Raw genomic sequence first — 20,685 nt, 5'->3', positions numbered from 1 at the left:
ATCAAAGTTTATCATAATTTTTAATTAACTAACCCAAAACAGCCCGCGGTGTTACTACGACGGCGTAAATCCGGTTTTACGGTGTTTTTCGTGTTTTCAGGTTTTAAATCATTAAGTTAGCATATCATATAGATATAGAACATGTGTTTAGTTGATTTTAAAAGTCAAGTTAGAAGGATTAACTTTTATTTGCGAACAAGTTTAGAATTAACGAAACTATGTTCTAGTGATTACAAGATTAAACCTTCGAATAAGATAGCTTTATATGTATGAATAGAATGATGTTATGAACATCATTACTACCTCAAGTTCCTTGGATAAACCTACTGGAAATGAGAAAAATAGATCTAGCTTCAAAGGATCCTTGGATGGCTTGAAAGTTCTTTAAGCAGAATCATGACACGAAAACAATTTCAAGTAAGATTTCCACTCGAAATAAGATTGTTATAGTTATAGAAATTGAATTAAAGTTTGAATATGATTATTACCTTGTATTAGAAAGATAACCTACTATAAGTAATAATGGTTTCTTGATCTTGGATGATTACTTGGAATGGATTTAGAAAAATTGGAAGTAAACTTGCAATCTTCGAAGTATTCTTGATTTTATGAAACTAGAACTTTTGGAATTTATGAAGAACACTTAGAACTTGAAGATAGAACTTGAGAGAGATCAATTAGATGAAGAAAATTGAAGAATAAAAATGTTTGTAGGTGTTTTTGGTCATTGGTGTATGGATTAGATATAAAGGATATGTAATTTTGTTTTCATGTAAATAATTCATGAATGATTACTCATATTTTTGTAATTTTATGAGATATTTCATGCTAGTTGCCAAATGATGGTTCCCACATGTGTTAGGTGACTCACATGGTCTGCTAAGATCTGATCATTGGAGTGTATATACCAATAGTACATACATCTAAAAGCTGTGTATTGTACGAGTACGAATACGAGTGAATACGAGTAGAATTGTTGATGAAACTGAACGAGGATGTAATTGTAAGCATTTTTGTTAAGTAGAAACATTTTGATAAGTGTCTTGAAGTCTTTCAAAAGTGTATGAATACATATTAAAACACTACATGTATATACATTTTAACTGAGTCGTTAAGTCATCGTTAGTCGTTACATGTAAATGTTGTTTTAAAACCTTTAGGTTAACGATCTTGTTGAATGTTGTTAACCCATTGTTTATTATAAAAAATGAGATGTTAAATTGTTATATTATCATGATATTATGATATATAATATATCTTAGTATGATATATATACAGTTAAATGTCGTTACAACAATAATCGTTACATATATGTCTCGTTTCGAAATCATTAAGTTAGTAGTCTTATTTTTACATATGTATTTCATTGTTAATACACTTAATAATATATTTACTTATCATTTAACATAATTAACCAAGTGTATCAATATCTTAATATGATTCATATATACCTAGTAAGACGTTGTTATAACGATAATCGTTATATATATCGTTTTCGAGTTTCTTAAATTAATAGTCTCATTTTTATGTATATAACTCATTGTTAAAATACCTAATGAGATACATACTTATAATAAAATCATGTTAACTATATATATAACCATATATATGTCATCGTATAGTTTTTACAAGTTTTAACGTTCGTGAATCACTAGTCAACTTGGGTGGTCATTTGTCTATATGAAACCTATTTCAATTAATCAAGTCTTAACAAGTTTGATTGCTTAACATGTTGGAAACACTTAATCATGTAAATAACAATTTTATTTAACATATATATAAACATGGAAAAGTTCGGGTCACTACAGTACCTACCCGTTAAATAAATTTCGTCCCGAAATGTTAAGCAGTTGGAGGTGTTGACGTATCTTCTGGAAATAAATGCGGGTATTTCTTCTTCATCTGATCTTCTCATTCCCAGGTGAACTCGGGTCCTCTACGAGCATTCCATCGAACCTTAACAATTGGTATCTTGTTTTGCTTAAGTCTTTTAACATCACGATCCATTATTTCGACGGGTTCTTCGATGAATTGAAGTTTTTCGTTGATTTGGATTTCATCTAATGGAATAGTGAGATCTTCTTTAGCAAAAAATTTCTTCAAATTCGAGACGTGGAAAGTGTTATGTACAGCCACGAGTTGTTGAGGTAATTCAAGTCGGTAAGCTACTGGTCCGACACGATCTATAATCTTGAATGGTCCAATGTACCTTAGATTTAGTTTCCCCCATTTACCAAATCGAACAACGCCTTTCCAAGGTGAAACCTTAAGCATGACCATTTCTCCAATTTCAAACTCTATATCTTTTCTTTTACTGTCCGCGTAGCTCTTTTGTCGACTCTGGGCGGTTTTCAATCTTTGTTGAATTTGGATGATTTTCTCGGTAGTTTCTTGTATTATCTCTGGACCCGTAATCTATCTATCCCCCACTTCACTCCAACAAATCGGAGACCTGCACTTTCTACCATAAAGTGCTTTAAATGGCGCCATCTCAATGCTTGAATGGTAGCTGTTGTTGTAGGAAAATTCTGCTAACGTTAGATGTCGATCCCAACTGTTTCTGAAATCAATAACACAAGCTCGTAGCATGTCTTCAAGCATTTGTATCGTCCTTTCGCTCTGTCCATCAGTTTGTGGATGATAGGTAGTACTCATGTCTAGACGAGTTCCCAATGCTTGCTGTAATGTCTGCCAGAATCTTGAAATAAATCTGCCATCCCTATCAGAGATAATAGAGATTGGTATTCCATGTCTGGAGATGACTTCCTTCAAATACAGTCATGCTAACTTCTCCATCTTGTCATCTTCTCTTATTGGCAGGAAGTGTGCTGACTTGGTGAGACGATCAACTATTACCCAAATAGTATCATAACCACTTGCAGTCCTTGGCAATTTAGTAATGAAATCCATGGTAATGTTTTTCCATTTCCATTCCGGGATTTCAGGTTGTTGTAGTAGACCTGATGGTTTCTGATGTTCAGCTTTGACCTTAGAACACATCAAACATTCTCCTACATATTTAGCAATATCGGCTTTCATACCTGGCCACCACAAATGTTTCTTAAGATCCTTGTACATCTTCCCCGTTCGAGGATGTATTGAGTATCTGGTTTTATGAGCTTCTCTAAGTACCATTTCTCTCATATCTCCAAATTTTGGTACCCAAATTCTTTCCGCCCTATACCGGGTTCCGTCTTCTCGAATATTAAGATGCTTCTCTGATCCTTTGGGTATTTCATCCTTTAAATTTCCCTCTTTTAAAACTCCTTGTTGCGCCTCCTTTATTTGAGTAGTAAGGTTAGTGTGAATCATTATATTCATAGATTTTACTCGAATGGGCTCTCTGTCCTTTCTGCTCAAGGCGTCGGCTACCACATTTGCCTTCCCTGGGTGGTAACGAATCTCAAAGTCGTAATCATTCAACAATTCAATCCACCTACGCTGCCTCATATTCAGTTGTTTCTGATTAAATACGTTTTGAAGACTTTTGTGGTCGGTATATATAATACTTTTGACCCTATATAAGTAGTGCCTCCAAGTATTTAATGCAAAAACAACCGTGCCTAATTCCAAATCATGCGTCGTATAATTTTGCTCGTGAATCTTCAATTGTCTAGACGCATAAGCAATCACCTTCGTTCGTTGCATTAATACACAATCGAGACCTTGCTTTGATGCGTCACAATAAATCACAAAATCATCATTCCCTTCAGGCAATGACAATATAGGTGCCGTAGTTAGCTTTTTCTTCAATAACTAAAACGCTTTCTCTTGTTCATCCTTCCATTCAAATTTCTTCCCTTTATGCGTTAATGCAGTCAAGGGTTTTGCTATTCTGGAAAAGTCTTGGATGAACCTTCTGTAGTAACCAGCTAGTCCTAAAAACTGGCGTATGTGTTTCGGGGTTTTCGGGGTTTCCCACTTTTCAACAGTTTCTATCTTTGCCGGATCCACCTTAATACCTTCTTTGTTCACTATGTGACCGAGGAATTGAACTTCTTCCAACCAAAATGCACACTTTGAAAATTTAGCGTACAATTCTTCATTCCTCAATACTTCTAACACCTTTCTCAAATGTTCACCGTGTTCTTGGTCATTCTTTGAGTAAATAAGTATGTCATCAATGAAAACAATGACAAACTTGTCAAGATATGGCCCACACACTCGGTTCATAAGGTCCATGAACACAGCTGGTGCGTTAGTCAATCCAAACGGCATAACCATAAACTCGTAATGACCATAACACGTCCTAAAAGCAGTTTTTGGAATATCATCCTCCTTTACTCGCATTTGATGATATCTAGAACATAAATCGATCTTCGAATAAACCGACGAGCCTTGTAGTTGATCAAATAAGTCGTCAATTCTCGGCAGTGGATAACGGTTTTTGATGGTAAGTTTGTTCAACTCTCTATAGTCAATACACAACCTAAATGTACCATCCTTCTTCTTGACAAACAAAACAGGAGCTCCCCATGGTGATGTGCTTAGTCGAATGAAACCACGTTCTAATAGTTCTTGCAGTTGGCTTTGCAGTTCTTTCATCTCGCTGGGTGCGAGTCTATAAGGAGCACGAGCTATTGGTGCAGCTCCTGGTACAAGATCTATTTGAAATTCAATAGATCGATGTGGAGGTAGTCCCGATAATTCTTTCGGAAATACATCGGGAAATTCTTTTGCGACGGGAACATCATTGATGCTCTTTTCTTCAGTTTGTACTTTCTCGACGTGTGCTAGAATAGCATAGTAACCTTTTCTTATTAGTTTTTATGCCTTCAAATTACTAATAAGATGTAGCTTCATGTTGCCCTTTTCTCCGTACACCATTAAGGGTTCTCCTTCTTCCCGTACAATGCGAATTGCATTTTTATAACATACGATCTCTGCTTTCACCTTCTTCAGCCAGTCCATGCCAACTATTACATCAAAACTCCCTAACTCTACTGGTATCAAATCAATCTTAAATATTTCGCTACCCAGTTTAATTTCTCGATTCCGGCATATATTATCTGCTGAAATTAATTTACCGTTTGCTAATTCGAGTAAAAATTTACTATCCAACGACGTCAATGGACAACTTAATTTAGCACAAAAATCTCTACTCATATAGCTTCTATCCGCACCCGAATCAAATAAAACGTAATCAGATTTATTGTCAATAAGAAACGTACCCGTAACAAGCTCCGGGACTTCCTGTTCCTCTGCCGCATTAATATTGAAAACTCTTCCGCGGCCTTGTCTATTTGTGTTCTCCTGGTTCGGGCAATTTCTAATAATGTGGCACGGTTTTCCACATTTATAACAAACTACATTGGCATAACTTGCTCCGACACTACTTGCTCCGCTATTACTCGTTCTGACACCATTTGTTCCTTTCGTTCTGTTAACCCCTGGTCCGTAGACCTCACATTTTGCCGCGCTATGACCATTTCTTTTACACTTGTTGCAAAATTTGGTGCAGAACCCCGAGTGATACTTTTCACACCTTTGGCATAGCTGCTTCTGATTGTTGTTGTTGTTGCGGTTGTTATTGTTGTTGGGATGATTGTTGTAGTTGATGTTGTTGTTGTTGTTGTTGTTGTTGTTGGCCCGTTTGTTGTAGTTGCGATTGATGTTGCGATTGTTGGGATAATTGTTGCGATTATTATTGTAAATGCTGTTGTTGTTGTTGTAACGTCCTCCCAATAGGGTCTGGAAGAAACGTTACTAATATCAAATAAACCAACATATTATAATATGAGAACAATACTAAATGAGAAAATTTAACTTTATTGAGTACGCAGCGGAAAATGAAATGTCGTTACAATAATGGAAATAACGATAAAGTAATTGTTCATATGCAGAAGTAATAAATGCGATATCTCTTGATCCTAAGTCCAAGTAGCATCACATAAGTAGTAGATAAGAAAGCTTGAATCAAACAGCACCTAAGACAAAACATGCTAAAGTGTCAACCAAAAAGGTTGAGTGAAGTTCATAGGTTTAACAAAAGTAGTTATCGTTGTTTTTAGACCACAAGATTTAGTTGTAAAGTTGATCTCCCGCAGGATCAAAAAGTAGATCTCGCAGATCCAAAAGTTATGCCAGTGCGTGATATTTAGACTAAACGTTCAAGTTTGCCCCATGACAAGTTGTGTCTGTCCTTGTCGGTTTAAATTTCATTATCAAGTAATACAAAGACTGAGTCAAATGTATCGGGGACGTTACTCCCGATAGGCCTACCCCCAATAAATAAGCATGCCGCAGCACTTAAAATATCACTGTAGGGACTTAGTCGGATGTAGCCGGGTATAGCATAGTTTTAGCAGTTGGTACTTGTGTCTAAATTGTAAATAGTAAAAGCAGCATATGTCTCACCCCAAATAAGTTAAATAAGTTTGCTAGCAATAAAGAGTGGGGCTATGAATTCACGTATATAAATATTGTAAAACAGTTATTAAAATATTGCATGTTAAAAATTTAAAAGCAAGCATGTGTCTCACCCCATAGTTTCAAAACAGTAATGAAATAGTAAAAAGTGGGGCTATGAAATTCACGTATATAAATATTGTAAAACAGTTATTAAAATATTGCATGTTAAAAATTTAAAAGCAAGCATGTGTCTCACCCCATAGTTTCAAAACAGTAATGAAATAGTAAAAAGTGGGGCTATGAATTCACGTATATAAATATTGTAAAACAGTTATTAAAATATTGCATGTTAAAAATTTAAAAGCAAGCATGTGTCTCACCCCATAGTTTCAAAACAGTAATGAAATAGTAAAAAGTGGGGCTATGAATTCACCTTAGTAAGTAGAGAGAGTTATTCCTCGGAATAGAGAGTTGAACGAGTGAGCAGGAAAGTCAACCTATTGACATTTAAGAGTAGTTAAGTGTTTTGCCCATGTTTAAGTTTAAGTATGTGTTTAAGTATAGTTTGTTTTACTAAGTTTCTATTCCTAGTAAGTTACTATTTTTATAAAGTTTCTATTTTTAGAAAGTTTCTTATTTTACTAAGTTTCTATGACTAGAGAGTTTCTACTTTTATGAGTGTTTCCATTTTAGGATACTTGCCGTATTAGATAAGCTTCCAATCACCCCTTTCCCTTCGAATGGCTATTTTAGATCTAGGGGCTTGAGCCATAGGACCCTTTAAATCGGAAATCCAAACCCTCTGCCTAGAATCTCGTAGAAACCATTCGTCAAGAAAGTTCGAAGATCTATACATCTCTAATACATATCCCAAAATGTTTTTGTGCTACAATATAATTAGTAGGTTATAGGTGCTAGTAATAGTAATAGTGTATACATGTTAAGTACTAGTATAAGTAGTATTAGGGTTTCATTAATTAGGGTTAGTTAATTAAAGTAGTAATTAATAACTAGAGTTTAGTAATTAATGTCCTAGGGTTTCATAAATGTTTAGAGTTTAATTAATTAGGGTTTAAGAATTATAGTTTAGGTGTAATTAGGGTTTAAGGTTTTAATATGTATATGTATATATAATTCGTATATATATGTATATATATATATATATATATATATAAATATTTTTTTTTACATGTATATATGTATATATAAATCTAGGTGTGTTTATGTATATACTTATGAATAACAAGTTTATAATATGAATATGAATTATCAAAGATCAAAGTTTATGTAAATAGTTTAGGGTTTATGTTATACCTTTGAAGATTCAAGATAATTAACAAAGAAAAGATGAACACGATGAAGATGGAAGATCAAAGCCTTGAAAATCTTGAAGAACTCCTTGAAGATTCTTGAAGAACACGAAGAACAAGCTTGAAGATCCGAATACCACAAGAGAGGGAGAGGGAGAGATTGTTTTTGAGAGAGGATTTTGGTGTGATTTGTGAATGAGAAACTAGGTGTTTATATAGTGCAAGTATTAGAGTGTTAGTCAACATAAGGATGTTCTAATTAATGATTTTTATTTTGTTTTATAATTTTTAGTCAACAATAGGTGGTACTAGTTTATAATTAGTCAACATAAGGATGTACTAGTTTACACTTTATTTTTAGTCAACATAAGGATGTAAGATTTTTTAGTCTCATTATTACTACTATTATTATTATTATTATTATTATTATTATTTTTACATTTACTACATGATAAGTATTATTTTCTTTTTACTAATTCATGACTTGTATATATTTAGTTCCCAATTGTTTTATTATTTATATAAATGTCACTTTTTATTTATTACTTATAGGTTATTAGTTATAATATTACATAAATGCATAAATTTTAATTAGCAGTGAGTGTCGACTAACAGTTTATTATTTTCATCTTTTATTAACTTGTCAATTTTTGTACAAAGTTAATTAATATGTTTTCTAACTCTTAACACTTAACAATTGTTTATTAAAGTTTAATCATTAAGTTTTAATTATATTGTTTGGGCTTTTAATATTGGAAAAATATAGAATGGAAAAATGAGGGTCGTTATAGTACCTCCCCGTTATTGAAAACTTCGTCCCGAAGTTTTTAGGTAGTTTCCTCGTTTGCATCAGCAGTTGAGAAGAGATGGGGATATTTCCGTTTCATATGGTCTTTGCGTTCCCAGGTATATTCGGGGCCTCTACGCGAATTCCAACGGACTTTAATGATAGGTATATTGCTTTTACGCGTTTGTTTGACCTCTCCTTCCATGATTTCTATAGGTTATTCAACGAAGTGCATTTTATCATTAATGCGAATATCATTCAAAATGATGATGTTATACAAGTCATTTCAGTAAATTGGATACATGAAATGTGTTATGAATAGTACTGAGCTCATTTAAAACCTTGAGCATTTTATGCCACAATATTAGGGCAGACAAACAAAGAGGAGTTCGTGAAAATCACAGTCATGAAATTTGATAGAGATCTTCATTGTTTACAACAAGAATATTTTAATGATGAATATAAGTTGAAAAATAAAGTTTTATTACTATTGAATAATATGGATAAAACGATTCGTTTATAGGAAGAGTATAAATGAAGCTATCATAAAAGAGTGAAATGAGAAAATTAAATGTTCGCCTTAACTTTTGACGTAGTCACGATTGATTTCCGGAATTCAAGGAATTAAAGGAAATCTTCGTAATCTATAAGATTTGATTCTCCGGTATTTACGAAATTTTGAGATTTGTTTGATTAAATGCGGTGATTTGCCTCGATTGATGTGTTTGGAATTTTGCTATAAATTAGCTTCCTTCGTTTCATTATCTTCACCACTTCTATACTTTCTTTCTCAATTCAAACTTCCAAAAGATTAAGAAAATGCTTAATCCAGTTCTGATCCTGGTTATTATATTGACCATCTATGCAGTCATTCTTCTTTTTCTTTTACCGCCAGAGGAATCTGTTTACTTCTACTATGCTCTTGGGGTTATAGTGTTTTTAATTATCCCGTGTCTTTATATTGCTATACGCATTGATATACACGGTTTGTAATTTCGGAGTCGTTATCGGGCTTTATATTTTCCCTTATATGTCGGAGCTTTATGCTTTTGTTTCTTCTTCCCGACTTCAAGTCAAGCGAGTAATGGTCCAGAATTCATAGGTATGAAGTTTCGAATGATCATAATATATAAAGTAGAAAGGAAATGTAATAGCACGATTTGATTTGTCATATTACCAGAATATCCGGAAAAGACCGAATCATCAAGAAAAATATGTTCTTGATATATTTAGAGGTTAAATAGAATGTAAGAGTCGTGTAACATGGAAAATGATGATTATAAAATCTATGAATCATCATCTTCCATTAAAAACTTAGCATGACTTACTGTAATATAATCACGTTGGCCTGACGTCATTATATTATACTAACTCATGCTTCAATTCCCAACACTTCTTCAATGCATTTATAATTTAAACTCGAATTTTACAGAATATAGAAACTAAAACAGTTTCCTTTATAAAGATATCGCAAAGAGATACTTAATTGCGGACATGAATCGTTATGAAGATATCTTTCGAAATATAGAGGATATTTATGATGATATTTTGGAATTTCTAAGTTCGAAAGTTGATGAAGAAAAATTTTCCGCAAGCTTTTAACATGACTTCGGAGCAAGATATTCTCTAAAGATTTCACCGGATCCAAAATTACCTGGATTCTTTGAATATAGGTTTGACCCTTGTGTTTGTCCTTGGTCTCCTCCATGGTTAGCTCAATCCGTTTTTCAGTTCAAAATTTTCTTTTGAGCTTTTCCAACGTACCATTCTTTATTATCAAACTGTTGGCCCTTAAGACCATCTACAATTTTTCTGTTTCCTCTGCATTTAATGCAGCCATATTTGAATCATCGGTTATCAATCCGAAATGGTTTCAAGAAATTTCATTTTTAGATGATTAAACGCTGATTGCGATCGTCAAGATTCAAAGGATGTTTTCAAGAATTTTAAATTTGAAGTGTTTAAGCGTAAGATGCATCCATCAATGGATCTAACGGTTGACGAAGAAATGTTGTGATTTTCAAAAGTAAGGAATGGTAAGTTCGGTGGTTTGATTTGATAATTCATCATAGAATACGAATGAATATAATTCATGAATGTAGTGATCTTTAGGAAGATAACACTTGCTAAAGCTTTACTTAAGTTCCGATATGTCAAAATCAGAGTATGTAACTGAATTTGTATGAGAATGGTTTTTCTTTGGTGAACATATACATATATCATGTGAATGTAAGTAGTATAGTTAACAACTGCTGAATCAGAATGGAAGAATGTACAATGTAACATATTTATATGAGATATGAATATCTCTCGGGTTTTACCTACCCGTTAAAATATTTTTTACAATTAACAGTTTATACAAAAGAGAAGATATACGTTCATATATGTATTCTTCAGATGTAATCATGGTTTTAATGAGCTAATATAATATTAAACTCATTTGATTTGCTGTTGAAACGAGAATAAATAATCTCCAAAACCTTAGAGATTTCATAATTGTCGTGAAATATTTCGCTAATGAAGTTATGAATTAATACTTCATCGTTCATTGTTATTGATATACTTCGGTATATGATGTTGGTGCTCTTGGAATTCTTGTGAAATTCATAAGGCACTAATGATATTTTCTAGAAAGTTTCGAGTACATCGAAAATTAAAGTATACAATCAATCATATATTTGAGTAATACACTTGGTTTATTACGAAATGGAGTTTATTGTATTGAAGCAATGATTAACGATTGTTAAGTTATTAACAAAAGATGTACATCATAGCATATTGTGATATGAATTAACCATGTAGTACATACTAGTTAAGATTCACACGTAATAGCTTAGTACGAAAAGATTTATTATTGTTCCAATCCATATATATAAAGTATACATATGTAATTCTTCAGGAAGAATGAGTCAATACATCTTAACTCATTATTAATAATATTCCTTGGTATCTATGGGGCGTATGATGTTGATGTTTGAGGTACTGAGTGCGATGTTGAGGCGTGGAATGCGGATGTTGTCGTTGGTGAAGCTGGTGATGTTGGTGGTGATGTTGGTGGTGATGCCGATGGTACTGGTGGTACTGGTTATGCTGCTGGTGCTGCTGCTGGTGTTCGTAGGTTTCGCACCATATTCTCCAGAGCCACTACTCGAGCGCGAAGCTCGTTGACTTCTTCTATTATTCCGGGATGATTGGCGGTTCGGACAAGTGGATGAATAAGATCTAAAATTTTAGATATTATATATTCGTGACTGGATATCCTGGAAATGAGGGTGAAAATAGTGTTCCGAACGGGTTCGCCAGTAAGTGCTTCAGGTTCTTCACCAAGAGGTGAATTCGGTTGGTGGAAGGGATCACCTTCTTCTTGTCTCCATTGATTAAGTTTACTACGAACCCATCCCCAATTCATCCAAAATAGATGATGGCTGATTGGTTGGTTCATTCCGGTTACGCTGCCATTGGAGCTCGAAGAGTTCGAGGAATCCATATTATGTGTTTGGAATTAGGGTTTTTGATATGAGATTAGTGTTGAATACTGGATGATATATTCGTCTCCTCGAATACGTGTATATAGCAAAAAGATTTCCGTAATTTACGGTGGGAATTTAGGAAAAGTGTTAGACAAAATCTATTGGGATAGATACGATAAGATATAATAAGATATGATGTGTCTATACTTTAATAATGGCAGTATGACGTGTCGAGATCATAAAGTGATAAGTATGTAATCTAATAATCTTTTGATTAAAGACTTTCAATTCGTATACTGTGATAACCCAATGACATTTTTTTGATTCGCAAACCGATGCATGAAGGCATAAGGCATATAGGTACGTGATATAATAGGGAGTTATATACGTTTGATTGTGAGTAGTAACAATTATAAGAGTTTCAAAATCATGGATAATATTTCATGTAATACATATGTAATACACATAACCATGATAGATGACTTATGAATGTCAAGAATTTCTGAAATCATTGTGTCGCATTTAGATGTGGTGGTGTAATTGGATAGTACTCAGGAAAGTGAGCAGAGTTCTTAGATTAGCTCGTCATTCTAAGATAAGTAAAGTTTCTAAAGTATAGTGTAGCATTTAACAGTTAAAGGCAACAATTAAAGGCACTATGGTCAAGAAAAGTTGTAGTCCTACATTAGGAAAGAGACTTTGATTAGAATCTTTAAGTCAAGTTTGGTAAAGCATGATTGTTAAGATTATAAGGCAATCCTAAGTGCTTTAAGTGTAAGTCAGGAAAGGTTATAGTTTCCTAGATTGCTAAGGCACCCTAGCTAGCAAGTAAGGCACACATAAAATTGCAATCCTGGTTCTCTATAACAGCCTGGTTATGCTCTGATACCAATCTGTAACGTCCTCCCAATAGGGTCTGGAAGAAACGTTACTAATATCAAATAAACCAACATATTATAATACGAGAACAATACTAAATGAGAAAATTTAACTTTATTGAGTACGCAGCGGAAAATGAAATGTCGTTACAATAATGGAAATAACGATAAAGTAATTGTTCATATGCAGAAGTAATAAATGCGATATCTCTTGATCCTAAGTCCAAGTAGCATCACATAAGTAGTAGATAAGAAAGCTTGAATCAAACAGCACCTAAGACAAAACATGCTAAAGTGTCAACCAAAAAGGTTGAGTGAAGTTCATAGGTTTAACAAAAGTAGTTATCGTTGTTTTTAGACCACAAGATTTAGTTGTAAAGTTGATCTCCCGCAGGATCAAAAAGTAGATCTCGCAGATCCAAAAGTTATGCCAGTGCGTGATATTTAGACTAAACGTTCAAGTTTGCCCCATGACAAGTTGTGTCTGTCCTTGTCGGTTTAAATTTCATTATCAAGTAATACAAAGACTGAGTCAAATGTATCGGGGACGTTACTCCCGATAGGCCTACCCCCAATAAATAAGCATGCCGCAGCACTTAAAATATCACTGTAGGGACTTAGTCGGATGTAGCCGGGTATAGCATAGTTTTAGCAGTTGGTACTTGTGTCTAAATTGTAAATAGTAAAAGCAGCATATGTCTCACCCCAAATAAGTTAAATAAGTTTGCTAGCAATAAAGAGTGGGGCTATGAATTCACGTATATAAATATTGTAAAACAGTTATTAAAATATTGCATGTTAAAAATTTAAAAGCAAGCATGTGTCTCACCCCATAGTTTCAAAACAGTAATGAAATAGTAAAAAGTGGGGCTATGAAATTCACGTATATAAATATTGTAAAACAGTTATTAAAATATTGCATGTTAAAAATTTAAAAGCAAGCATGTGTCTCACCCCATAGTTTCAAAACAGTAATGAAATAGTAAAAAGTGGGGCTATGAATTCACGTATATAAATATTGTAAAACAGTTATTAAAATATTGCATGTTAAAAATTTAAAAGCAAGCATGTGTCTCACCCCATAGTTTCAAAACAGTAATGAAATAGTAAAAAGTGGGGCTATGAATTCACCTTAGTAAGTAGAGAGAGTTATTCCTCGGAATAGAGAGTTGAACGAGTGAGCAGGAAAGTCAACCTATTGACATTTAAGAGTAGTTAACTGTTTTGCCCATGTTTAAGTTTAAGTATGTGTTTAAGTATAGTTTGTTTTACTAAGTTTCTATTCCTAGTAAGTTACTATTTTTATAAAGTTTCTATTTTTAGAAAGTTTCTTATTTTACTAAGTTTCTATGACTAGAGAGTTTCTACTTTTATCAGTGTTTCCATTTTAGGATACTTGCCGTATTAGATAAGCTTCCAATCACCCCTTTCCCTTCGAATGGCTAATTTAGATCTAGGGGCTTGAGCCATAGGACCCTTTAAATCGGAAATCCAAACCCTCTGCCTAGAATCTCGTAGAAACCATTCGTCAAGAAAGTTCGAAGATCTATACATCTCTAATACATATCCCAAAATGTTTTTGTGCTACAATATAATTAGTAGGTTATAGGTGCTAGTAATAGTAATAGTGTATACATGTTAAGTACTAGTATAAGTAGTATTAGGGTTTCATTAATTAGGGTTAGTTAATTAAAGTAGTAATTAATAACTAGAGTTTAGTAATTAATGTCCTAGGGTTTCATAAATGTTTAGAGTTTAATTAATTAGGGTTTAAGAATTATAGTTTAGGTGTAATTAGGGTTTAAGGTTTTAATATGTATATGTATATATAATTCGTATATATATGTATATATATATATATATATAAATATTTTTTTTTACATGTATATATGTATATATAAATCTAGGTGTGTTTATGTATATACTTATGAATAACAAGTTTATAATATGAATATGAATTATCAAAGATCAAAATTTATGTAAATAGTTTAGGGTTTATGTTATACCTTTGAAGATTCAAGATAATTAACAAAGAAAAGATGAACACGATGAAGATGGAAGATCAAAGCCTTGAAAATCTTGAAGAACTCCTTGAAGATTCTTGAAGAACACGAAGAACAAGCTTGAAGATCCGAATACCACAAGAGAGGGAGAGGGAGAGATTGTTTTTGAGAGAGGATTTTGGTGTGATTTGTGAATGAGAAACTAGGTGTTTATATAGTGCAAGTATTAGAGTGTTAGTCAACATAAGGATGTTCTAATTAATGATTTTTATTTTGTTTTATAATTTTTAGTCAACAATAGGTGGTACTAGTTTATAATTAGTCAACATAAGGATGTACTAGTTTACACTTTATTTTTAGTCAACATAAGGATGTAAGATTTTTTAGTCTCATTATTACTACTATTATTATTATTATTATTATTATTATTATTTTTACATTTACTACATGATAAGTATTATTTTCTTTTTACTAATTCATGACTTGTATATATTTAGTTCCCAATTGTTTTATTATTTATATAAATGTCACTTTTTATTTATTACTTATAGGTTATTAGTTATAATATTACATAAATGCATAAATTTTAATTAGCAGTGAGTGTCGACTAACAGTTTATTATTTTCATCTTTTATTAACTTGTCAATTTTTGTACAAAGTTAATTAATATGTTTTCTAACTCTTAACACTTAACAATTGTTTATTAAAGTTTAATCATTAAGTTTTAATTATATTGTTTGGGCTTTTAATATTGGAAAAATATAGAATGGAAAAATGAGGGTCGTTATAGTTGTATTGGTGATTCTTATCACCGTTTTCCTCCCACTTTCTTTTGACTTGCTTCACATTGGCCTCTTCAGCCGTCTGTTCTTTAATTCTTTCCTCAATCTGGTTCACTAGTTTGTGAGCCATTCTACATGCCTGTTGTATGGAGGCGGGCTCGTGTGAACTTATATCTTCTTGGATTCTTTCTGGTAATCCTTTCACAAACGCGTCGATCTTCTCTTCCTCATCTTCGTACGCTCCCGGACACAATAGGCACAATTCTGTGAATCGTCTTTCGTATGTGGTAATATCAAATCCTTGGGTTCGTAACCCTCTAAGTTCTGTCTTGAGCTTATTGACCTCGGTTCTGGGACGGTACTTCTCGTTCATCAAGTGCTTGAATGCTGACCACGGTAGTGCGTACGCATCATCTTGTCCCACTTGCTCTAGATAGGTATTCCACCATGTTAACGCAGAACCTGTGAAGGTATGCGTAGCGTACTTCACTTTGTCCTCTTCAGTACACTTACTTATGGCAAACACCGATTCGACCTTCTCGGTCCACCGTTTCAATCCGATCGGTCCTTCGGTTCCATCAAATTCCAAAGGTTTGCAGGCAGTGAATTCTTTGTAGGTGCATCCTATACGATTTCCTGTACTGCTAGATCCAAGGTTATTGTTGGTATGTAGCGCAGCCTGTACTGCGGCTATGTTTGAAGCTAGAAAAGTACGGAATTCCTCTTCATTCATATTCACGGTGTGTCGAGTAGTCGGTGCGATTTCCTTCAAAATAGTCAAATGGGACAAGTTAATCATACAGAATATTAAGAGTAGTTAATAGTATTTCGTAGCATAATATGAACTCATTTATAAAAGCTTTTTCTTCATATTAGCGTTTTAAAAGTTTAAATTCGGGTAGTACCTACCCGTTAAGTTCATACTTAGTAGCTAATATACAATTCAACTACTACAATTCTATATGAAAAACTGATTATAATAATATTTCGCGTTCAAACTTTTATACAATATTTTACAAACTTACAATACCGCTTATTTTACATAAAGCATGAAATATAGCACACAATAACTTTGATACAAGATAGTTGTGAAGATAATTCTAGCTAGTACACAAGTCATTCAGCAAAGGCAATAAAGACACGTAATTCATACGTCCAGAAACAAGTCATGTATTCTGGTTTTACTAGGACTACTTCCCATCCTTAGTCTTGTGGAACATAACCGTTATGGCTGTTGATAAGACAGCGTGTTGTAACGTCGTCAAAGGGATGAGGGTTACGTAATGACCAACAGTCTCGTAATAACCTAAAAACCTCATTTCTTACCCCAATTACCGACTCCGTCACTTGTGGAAACGTTTTGTTTAATAGTTGTAGCCCGATGTTCTTTTTCCCACTTTGGTGAGAAGCGAACATTACTAACCCGTAAGCATAGCATGCTTCTTTATGTTGCATGTTAGCCGCTTTTTCTAAATCATGAAGTCCTATATTCGGATACATTGAGTCAAAATAATTTCTTAACCCGTTGCGTAAAATAGCATTTGGGTTCCCCGCAATATATGCATCAAAGTAAACACATCGTAACTTATGAGTTTCCCAATGTGATATCCCCCATCTTTCAAACGAAAGTCTCTTATAAACCAAGACATTCTTGGAACGTTCTTCGAATGTCTTACAAACTGATTTCACCGTAAATAGTTGTGCCGAAGAATTCTGACCGACTCTGGACAAGATTTCATCAATCATGTCTCCGGGTAGGTCTCTTAAAATACTGGGTTGTCTATCCATTTTGTGTTTTTATACTGTAAAATAGACAAGAGTTAGATTCATAAAAAAAATACTTATTAATACAAGCAATTTTTACATATATCATAAAGCATAAGCACACTATATTACATATATTACACCACACGAATACAACTATCTTATTCCGACTCGCTCGTTTCTTCTTCTTCGGTTTTGGTTCGTTTTGCCAAGTTTCGAGGGTTATATGATGTTCCCCTAATACGAGCTATCGTTTTCCACAACGGTTTAGAAAAACCTGGTGGTTTAGAGGTTCCCGGGTCATTGTTACAACTTAAGGGCTTCGGGGGTTGACGATACATATAAAGTTCATCGGGGTTGGAATTAGATTTCTCTATTTTTATGCCATTTCCCTTATTATTTTCTTTTGCCTTTTTAAATTCAGTTGGGGTAATTTCTATAACATCATCGGAATTCTCGTCAGAATCCGATTCATCGGAGAATTGGTAATCCTCCCAATATTTTGCTTCCTTGGCGGAAACACCATTGACCATAATTAACCTTGGTCGGTTGGTTGAGGATTTTCTTTTACTTAACTGTTTTATTATTTCCCCCACCGGTTCTATTTCCTCCTCCGGTTCCTCCTCTTCCGGTTCTGATTCTTCTTCCGGTTCTGATTATTCTTCCGGTTCTTCTTCGAGAACTTGTGAATCAGTCCAATATATATTCGACTCTTCATTATTATTAGGTGAGTCAATGGGATTTGTGCTAGAGGTAGACATCTATCACACAATTGCAAACATGTTAAGAGATTAATATATCACATAATATATACATGTTAATAATATATAGTTTCCAACAAAAATATTAAGCAATCATTTTTAAAGAAAACACGGTCGAAGTCCAGACTCACTAATGCATCCTAACAAACTCGATAAGACACACTAATGCAAATTTTCTAGTTCTCTAAGATCAACGCTCGGATACCAACTGAAATGTCCCGTTCTTATTGATTAAAAATGTTCCATATTAATTGATTTCGTTGCGAGGTTTTGACCTCTATATGAGACGTTTTTCAAAGACTGCATTCATTTTTAAAACCAACCGTAACCTTTATTTCATAAATAAAGTTTTAAAAAAAACTTTACGTAGATTATCAAATAATGATAATCTAAAATATCCTGTTTACACACGACCATTACATAATGGTTTACAATACAAATATGTTACATCGAAATCAGTTTCTTGAATGCAGTTTTTACACAATATCATACAAACATGGACTCCAAATCTTGTCCTTATTTTAGTATGCAACAGCGGAAGCTCTTAGTATTCACCTGAGAATAAACATGCTTTAAACGTCAACAAAAATGTTGGTGAGTTATAGGTTTAACCTATATATATCAAATCGTAACAATAGACCACAAGATTTCATATTTCAATACACATCCCATACATAGAGATAAAAATCATTCATATGGTGAACACCTTGTAACCGACACTAACAAGATGCATATATAAGAATATCCCCATCATTCCGGGACACCCTTCGGATATGATATAAATTTTGAAGTACTAAAGCATCCGGTACTTTGGATGGGGTTTGTTAGACCCAATTGATCTATCTTTAGGATTCGCGTCAATTAGGGTGTCTGTTCCCTAATTCTTAGATTACCAGACTTAATAAAAAGGGGCATATTCGATTTCGATAATTCAACCATAGAATGTAGTTTCACGTACTTGTGTCTATTTTGTAAATCATTTATAAAACCTGCATGTATTCTCATCCCAAAAATATTAGATTTTAAAAGTGGGACTATAACTCACTTTCACAGATATTTACTTCGTCGGGAAGTAAGACTTGGCCACTGGCTGATTCACGAACCTATAACAATATATACATATATATCAAAGTATGTTCAAAATATATTTACAATACTTTTAATACATTTTGATGTTTTAAGTTTATTAAGTCAGCTGTCCTCGTTAGTAACCTACAACTAGTTGTACACAATTAGATGTACAGAAATAAATCGATAAATATTATCTTGAATCAATCCACGACCCAGTGTATACGTATCTCAGTATTGATCACAACTCAAACTATATATATTTTGGAATCAACCTCAACCCTGTATAGCTAACTCCAACATTCACAATCTTGTTTTACCCATAACTTCTTCATTTTAAATCCGTTTTGAGTGAATCAAATTGCTATGGTTTTATATTGAACTCTATTTTATGAATATAAACAGAAAAAGTATAGGTTTATAGTCAGAAAAATAAGTTACAAGTCATTTTTTTAAAGGTAGTCATTTCAGTCGAAAGAACGATGTTTAGATGACCATTTTAGAAAACATACTTCCACTTTGAGTTTAACCATAATTTTTGGATATAGTTTCATGTTCATAATAAAAATCATTTTCCCAGAATAACAACTTTTAAATCAAAGTTTATCATAGTTTTTAATTAACTAACCCAAAACAGCCCGCGGTGTTACTACGACGGCGTAAATCCGGTTTTATGGTGTTTTTCGTGTTTCCAGGTTTTAAATCATTAAGTTAGCATATCATATAGATATAGAACATGTGTTTAGTTGATTTTAAAAGTCAAGTTAGAAGGATTAACTTTTATTTGCCAACAAGTTTAGAATTAACTAAACTATGTTCTAGTGATTACAAGATTAAACCTTCGAATAAGATAGCTTTATATGTATGAATAGAATGATGTTATGAACATCATTACTACCTCAAGTTCCTTGGATAAATCTACTGGAAATGAGAAAAATTGATCTAGCTTCAAAGGATCTTTGGATGGCTTGAAAGTTCTTGAAGCAGAATCATGACACGAAAACAATTTCAAGTAAGATTTCCACTCGAAATAAGATTGTTATAGTTATAGAAATTGAATTAAAGTTTGAATATGATTATTACCTTGTATTAGAAAGATAACCTACTGTAAGTTACAAAGATTTCTTGATCTTGGATGATTACTTTAAATGGATTTAGAAAACTTGGAAGTAAACTTGCAATCTTGGAAGTATTCTTGATTTTATGAAACTAGAACTTTTGGAATTTATGAAGAACACTTAGAACTAGAAGATAGAACTTGAGAGAGATCAATTAGATGAAGAAAATTGAAGAATGAAAGTGTTTGTAGGTGTTTTTGGTCGTTGGTGTATGGATTAGATATAAAGGATATGTAATTTTGTTTTCATGTAAATAAGTCATGAATGATTACTCATATTTTTGTAAATTTATGAGATATTTCATGATAGTTGCCATATGATGGTTCCCACATGTGTTAGGTGACTCACATGGGCTGCTAAAAGCTGATCATTGGAGTGTATATACCAATAGTA

Source organism: Rutidosis leptorrhynchoides, chromosome 1 (assembly GCF_046630445.1).
Source record: "Rutidosis leptorrhynchoides isolate AG116_Rl617_1_P2 chromosome 1, CSIRO_AGI_Rlap_v1, whole genome shotgun sequence".
Classification (NCBI taxonomy): Eukaryota; Viridiplantae; Streptophyta; class Magnoliopsida; order Asterales; family Asteraceae; genus Rutidosis; species Rutidosis leptorrhynchoides.
This window is presented reverse-complemented; position numbering follows the sequence as displayed.